This window comes from Podarcis muralis, chromosome 13 (genome assembly GCF_964188315.1).
Source record: "Podarcis muralis chromosome 13, rPodMur119.hap1.1, whole genome shotgun sequence".
Taxonomy (NCBI): Eukaryota; Metazoa; Chordata; class Lepidosauria; order Squamata; family Lacertidae; genus Podarcis; species Podarcis muralis.
In genome coordinates this window covers 41,704,975-41,712,423 of record NC_135667.1, presented here as the reverse complement: position 1 = coordinate 41,712,423, position 7,449 = coordinate 41,704,975, and positions in this window count along the sequence as shown.

Here is a 7,449-nt window from a genome sequence, read left to right as displayed (position 1 = left end):
TTGGAAAAGTTGAATTAAATTTGTCTTAATTTGTGGCTGATTTGGTAAAATTTGGAAAATCAATAAAAACAATTCACCAAATTAGGCTGCTGAAACAAAGCAAGGGGCAGGGAAAATCAGGCATGGATTTTTATATGGAAATGAATGTGAGCTCAAAAACTCAAAACAAATACCTGTACTAAGATGTAGTCAGAGGTGCCTTCTTCCTTAATTCTAAGTATATCCACACTCCTCTTTCTAAGCCACTATTTCGCACTTGGCTATTCCTGGTGGACACTGAGGTTCTAGGAAAAAGCAAAACAGGGCTGCTTCCAGACAACCTGTTTATTCAACATTCATTCTTATTTGTTCGCAGGGAGATTAGCCAATGTGCTGCACACCAAGTGCACTGAAAAGGATAAACCAAGAACTCTGGCCACAAGTTTCAATGTAAGGATTAATTACTACTCAAGAGTTGAAAAGAAAAAAACATGTATATTCTGCAAAGAATGACAGTTTAAAGCTAATAGTAAATTTAAACACAATGTGTGAATACAATGGTTTTAAGATAATAATAAATTTAGATATTAGTATGCAATAATATAGTATAAAGGTACATAAAATACCAGTACACAACAATAGTTTTATACAAGTCTCAATGGTAGTCAAAAAGAGTCCATATTATATAAACTCAGAATAAAGAATAAAGAGCCAAAAAGGAGTATCCGGAGTATGAATCAGATGTACGACTCAGTAGTGGTGACCAGGACAGGGCCCTGTTTCGGAGTAAACGCCTTCTTCAGCTGGTAATATCAAATAATATGTCAAAATAAATCAAGGTTCTTCAATTCCATAGAATATCATGATATGTGCTAATTCACTTTAGAATGTATATACTTTATTATATACTTATGAATCTATGGAATTGAAGAATTCTCTATGCACAAAAATGGAAGGAAGAAGTTGTTGTTGTTTAGTAGTTTAGTCGTGTCCGACTCTTCGTGACCCCATGGACCAGAGCACGCCAGGCACTTCTGTCTTCCACTGCCTCCCGCAGTTTGGTCAAACTCATGCTGGTAGCTTCGAGAACACTGTCCAACCACCTCGTCCTCTGTCGTCCTCTTCTCCTCTTTCCCAACATCAGGGAGTTCCAGGGAGTCTTATCTTCTCATGAGGTGGCCAAAGTACTGGAGCCTTAGCTTCAGGGTCTGTCCTTCCAGTGAGCACTCAGGGCTGATTTCCTTCAGAATGGAGAGGTTTGATCTTCTTGCAGTCCATGGGACTCTCAAGAGTCTCCTCCAGCACCATAATTCAAAAGCATCAATGCTTCGGCGATCAGCCTTCTTTATGGTCCAGCTCTCACTTCCATACATCACTACTGGGAAAACCATAGCTTTTACTATACGGACCTTTGTTGGCAAGGAAGAAGTAGCTACCAGCAAAGAAGAATGGATAAATGAAGTGATGGATTATGCAGAATTGGCAGCTGAAAGAAGAGCACCCAATGATGATTGTTTGGGTTAATGAAGAATGGAAGCCTTTTTCGGACTGTTTAAAGAAATACTATAGTATGATGAATTCGCCAGCAGGATTTGAACTATGAACAGCAGAAGGAATTAGAGATTACCATATTGTTATTATGGGATAAGAGAGAGAGGATAGGGTGCAGCAAGGGGCAGAAATAAAAAACACCATGGAGAACGGGGTAGGAAGTTGACAAAGCAAAAGAAAAAAAAAAAATTATGTATTGGAGTGTATATGTGAATTTTTTTTTGAAAATTTAAGAAAAATTTAACTGGAAAAAGAAAAGGCACTTTACATATGCTCAAGGGAAAGGTAAAAAAAAGAGATAAGGGTGCCCCTGTGCTTGTGCAGAGTGTCTTTCCCACTGAGTAACTTTCTGCAGCTAGCTCTCAAAGTGTCTGGACAGAAAGGGCTTCCATGGCAGAAAGTATTATCTTCCACTTGGTGTTTCAGCATCTTTTGAGACATGAAGCATAGCACACAGCTGCCTTTTCCTCGGTAATCTGTTGCCTGTTCTTACCAAAAGCGCCCAAATGACAGAACTTTGATTCATCTCAGAGGCAGGTTGAGTCAGGCAGCTGAGACGCTAATTAAGAAAGATTTCAATTAAATGTCTCTTCAAAGCCCCTGACTGGCTTTCCACTCCAGTGGTTCTTTAAAGACAGCAAATTCCAAAAACTCTTTCCCGCAAACTTCTGGATTTCTTTTCAGCTTGACGCGTCAGCGGGAAATGCGTTTAGGGCTGTTTAGAGGAGACAAGGCTGGAGGAGATTTGGGGGGGGGGGGGAGGAGAGGCAGAGATGATGGGTTTAAACAGTTTTAAAAACAGAGGGGAGCAGAGCAGCTAACACTTGCCTGAAAGCTGCACCCCCTCCCTTAGCTGCCCTCCATGCTAAGCCCAAAGGCGCAAGGGTCTGGTTGCCAAGGAGCACTCTGCACATGTTCAGAGGCACTGCCTGCTTCACAGAAATCAGGTGAAGCTTGGGACAAATGTCATCCTAACTAGTTATTTGAAGAACCAAGGTTCTCTGTGGCAGGTTCCCAGCTCGGAAAGGAGAATTTTGAACTTTAGAGGTTTGCGTGTAGATGGAGATCTGGAGGAAGGGCAGAGGGTGATTAAAGCAGACTCCTAGATTCCTGGCTCAGAGAGGGCTGCAGAGTGGAGTGGTTAAAGCATCTCCCCCCCGCCCCGCCCCCAATTATCTGCACTTAAGATGTAGGACAGTTTGATGTTGTGTCTCAGAGCTGAGTGTCAGTCTTTGCTTCTAAGCTGACAGAACTCTTCAAGGCTCTGATGGGCAAAGTAGAGCAACAAAATACGACTCTCTTTTGTCAAGAATTCCCCCTCCTAATTCCCGGAAACCTCCAGCCTCTGTGACCAAAAACATTTACCGTATTTTTTGCTCCACAAGACACACTTTTTCCCTCCTAAAATGTAAGGGGATGCTAGAAATAAAGGAGGCTGCCTGGGAGGGGGGAGGTAAAGACAGCGAAGTTGCAAGCAGAGGACACAGGAACACTAAAAACAAGCAATGAGGAGAGAAATTAGAAGAAAAGGAGGAGCAAAAAACTGCTTCAGCTAAGGAAAAGACACTAAGGCAAACAAGAGGGAAGGGGGTGTTGAAAGATAGCAGCTGATCCGCAAGCGAACAGGAGGGAGATAAGGGACGCTAGAGATAAAGGAGGCTGCCTGGGAGGCGGGAGGTAAAAGCCCATGGATCCTCAGGATTTTTGCATTGGGTCACCCCAAATTCACGATCAGATCACATAGCATGCCCATGGCTACAGCCTGTACCCAAAAAATCACGCACCCACTGTTGTGTGGGGCTGCAATGGCGCAAAGCACGGATCCACATGGATCCTCAGGATTTTTGCATTGGGCTACCCCAAACTCACCGTCAAATCACATATCATGTCTGTGGCCACAGCATGAACCACAAAAATCATACATCCACTGTTTCATTCAGAATATTTTTTTAATTCTTGTTTTCCTCCTCTAAAAACTAGGTGCGTCTTATGGTCAACTGCATCTTATGGAGCGAAAAATACGGTAATTGTGCAAGGGCATGGGTGCAGCCAAGCGGGTGGGGTGGGCAGTCCCCCCTCCCCACATCAAGTAAAACAAGAGAAATGTTTAACTAACCGATCAATCACATCAGTTCTGCCCCTCCTAACATAAGTCCCGCCACCCCTAACAAAACCCCTGGCTACACCCATGTGCAAGGCAGGGAATCTTTCTACAGGGGAGTAGTGGGGGGAGGCAATGTGGCTTTTTCTCCTTGGGCTCCTTAGGATGCTTATCATTGAGGGAGGATATTAACAAACAGAATAGTAAATTGTTTTTATATGCAATAACGGCAGCAAGAATGTTACTGGCACAGAAATGGAAACAAGAAGAATTACCGACGAAAGAAGAATGGCAGACGAAATTAACGGACTATGCAGAATTAGATAAGATGACAGGAAGGATTGAAAACCTGCGGGACCAGAGATTCTCAGAGGACTGGAGTAAATATTTGAATTATCTGAAAAGCAATTGTAACAAACAGATCACGCTGCAAGAAGTTTTGTAAGGAGGATTATGTGAAATAGAGATTACAAACTCAAACAAAGATTACAAACTCACGTTTCTCACAGAAAAGCTTAAGATACACGTTGATCTAACCACACTTAGTTGTTATCTCTGAGAAACGTAGAAAATAACAGGATATATTTATACGAATTCTTCAAACTTACACGACCCCTTAAAAATTAGCTGATGAAGGTGAATACATCGAAACAGGCCCCTGTCCTAGTGTCTGATCCATAATTGACTTCTGACTTCTGCTCAATGATTGAAACTAAGACCTTCACTTTGAATCTGACTACAGTATGGACTAACGTGAACTTATCTCTACTCATAAACTCTTATCTCTAATTCTGTAATGAATTATTGTGTTATGCATATCCTTATGAGTTTGAGTTTGTAATCTGTGTTTGAATTTGTAATCTCTATTTGAGTTTGTAATCCTTGTCAGAATACATACTTTTGAATGGATTAATTTGTCTTACAATTGACTATTGATTTGCGAGTAGATACGACTCCCACTACTGAAACTTAGATTGGCCTGAGTTCTTGGTGTGCTTTTTTCTTGGTATATTTAATAACAAGAACTCCAACTTATTTAACGATAGCCTCGCTGCCATGGCATCTCAACTGAGGACAGGCCTTGGGCACACCCCAGACGCCATTGCAGTCGCACAGGGCAGGGGGAGCATTCGTAGTTGCCAGGCCAGCCGCCTCCAAACCTTTATTTTTTTTATGGCCTCGCCTGCCACACCTCTGGCCCACAGCCAGGTTCCCAGCCCCCTAACCCCTCGCTCGGCCTCCCCTCCCCTGGCGAAAGCAGCCTCTGTGGACCAAGCCCTGCGCGTCCCTCTGGAGCCGGGAGCCGTCATCCCCACAAAAGGGCCTTATTAATGGGCCCGAGGCCACGCCGCCAGCCCCTGGCCGAGAACACAAGGGGCTCTGTGCTCTGGCCGCTGTCTCAAGGTGTCCCATTTTCATGCTCGTTGTGGCAAGATTGATACCCCCCGCCGGCTCTGCCGCGAGGAGTGCGGTCCGCTGCAGGAACACGCAGTCCCTGAAAGCCCCGGCCTGGGAAGGGGTTGGGTACACAAAAGAAAAGAAAAGTGAACGAGGGGGGAAAAAGCCATCGTTTAAAAGCGGCCTTGGAGGGTTCTTCTGAGAAGCGGAGCAGGCCCAAGGCTTTCTGACCCCTCTCCCACAAGGGGTGCGTGACCCAGCAAGGGATTCCAGGGGGTACACCGGGGATCGTGGCCCGGCCTCGTGGGGGACTGAGGGTTGCACTTCCAAGTGGAAGATGCTCTCTTGTATCCCTCAGCTGCTCTGATAAAACTGGGATAGCTGGCTTTTTTACATGGCGCCCCAAAATGTGTGTTTTGGGGGGCACCGTGCTCTCGTACAAGCTCCGAAGAAAGCACATCTCTCATCTGGTGGGTTTAAAAAAATTAATTACTCCTTGGGAAAATTCCAGAATGGCCAAGTCACTAATATTATTATTATTTTATTTGTATCCTGCCGTCTCCGGCCAAGGCCAGGCTCAGAGAAGGAAGGCATCACGCTGCCTGAGAGATCCCTGCCCCTCCTGCTTGCACGCAAGTAGGAGTTGGGATGGGGCTGCTCCAAAAGGCAGTGTGAAATCGCTTCCCAGCTGAGGGATCCCTGCCCCCTCCTGCTTGCACGCAAGTAGGAATGGGATTGGGGCTGCTCTGATGGGAAGGGAGGAATCGCGCTGCCCGAGCCTCGCTGCCGCCACTGCTCTCAGCCCTCCTTCTCTGGCTTCCATTCCTGACCCACCGCACACCGCTTCCCCCCCACCACCGAAGAACCAACAACTCAGGGGCTGCCCAGGCTCATGGAGAAAGGAGATACAGTGGTACCTCTGGATGCGAACGGGATCCATTCCGGAGCCCCGTTCACATCCTGAGAAAAACTCAACCTGTGTCTGCACTTGCGCGGGTCATGATTTGCCGCTTCTGCGCATGGGTGTGATGTCATTCTGCGCATGTGCGAGCGGCGAAACCTGGAAGTAACCGTTCTGTTACTTCCGGGTCGCCACAGAGCGCAACCTGAAAATGCTCAACCTGAAGTGACTTTAACCCGAGGTATGACTGTAGAAGCCTTGGAGGAAGAGGAAATGTGGCCATCACTGCAGCATTGACATCCTGAACATGTAGTATGTATGTATGTATTTAAAGTGTCCCTGGATTCATTGAAAAAAATCTGGTAACCTTACCCTGGTCTCTTGTGGGACAGCATTCCACCAGGCCGGGGCCATGGCCGAAAAGGCCCTGGCTCTAGTCAAGGCCAGTCTAATTTCCTTGTGGCCTGGGATCTTCAAGGTGTTGTTGTTAGCAGACCGTAAGGTCCTCCATGGGGCATACCAGAAGAGGCAGACCCATAGGTAGGGGTCCTAGGCCGTATAGGGCTTTAAAGGTTAAAACCAGCACCTTAAACCTGATCCTGTACTTCACCGGGAGCCACTGACTGATTAGATAGAACATAGCAAGAGACACACATGAAAAAAAAGTAATATTCACCAATAGAATGGAAAGTCAGCTCCAAATTGCACTACTAGATTTTGACAGAACTATAGAATTGTAGAGTTATATTAATTTGCTGCTTACTAGCAAAAATTGTCTCAAAGTTCACTTACAATGTTTTTTTTTAAAGGAATACCACAGTAGAACATTATAAACTACAAGTGCCTCAGCTGCAGTAGCATTGAAAAGGAATCACACTACTCCAACCAACTGAAAGATGAACACCAATAAGAGTGAAATGCCTGGGTGAATAGTTACATCTTCACATTCAGGGTGCCACCACAGAGAAGGCCTTATAACTGAAAACCATTTGTTAAGTCGCAACGGAAGCTGTCCACATGGAAGCATCCTTACATAGCGTTTGAGAGTCTCTCTTGCTATTTTTGCAAACATCGCCAAAAGGTGACTTGTCCACCGTGTTCATCTGTACTCAAGCAATACCTGCCCCCCCCCCCAAAAAAGATTGGACACATTCTGAGGTGGACTCCCAGTTTGTGAGAGGGATGCCACATGTTATGAGAAGGTCACAAACCAGAGATGAACAGCAAGATACAGCAGTGGCAGACTTTGGGCTCTTCAAATTTCAGGGGCACCCGTGCGACGCTAAAATTCTGTGCCCCCCCCCCGCCTCTTGTGCTCCGTTCTATGGCATTGTTTGGGCGCCCCTTGCAGCGTGGTTAGAAAGGTCACACTACCCTAAAACCCCTCTCCTTCCCGGTCACCGTAAGCAGAACTACTGTGTGCTGGTCCCGGGGGGAAGGTTACTGTTATCGTAGTCAAAGTTCAGTCCTGAGTCACTAGCCTGGAAATAGTTCACAAGGTGCGAGGCGAGGTCCGAAG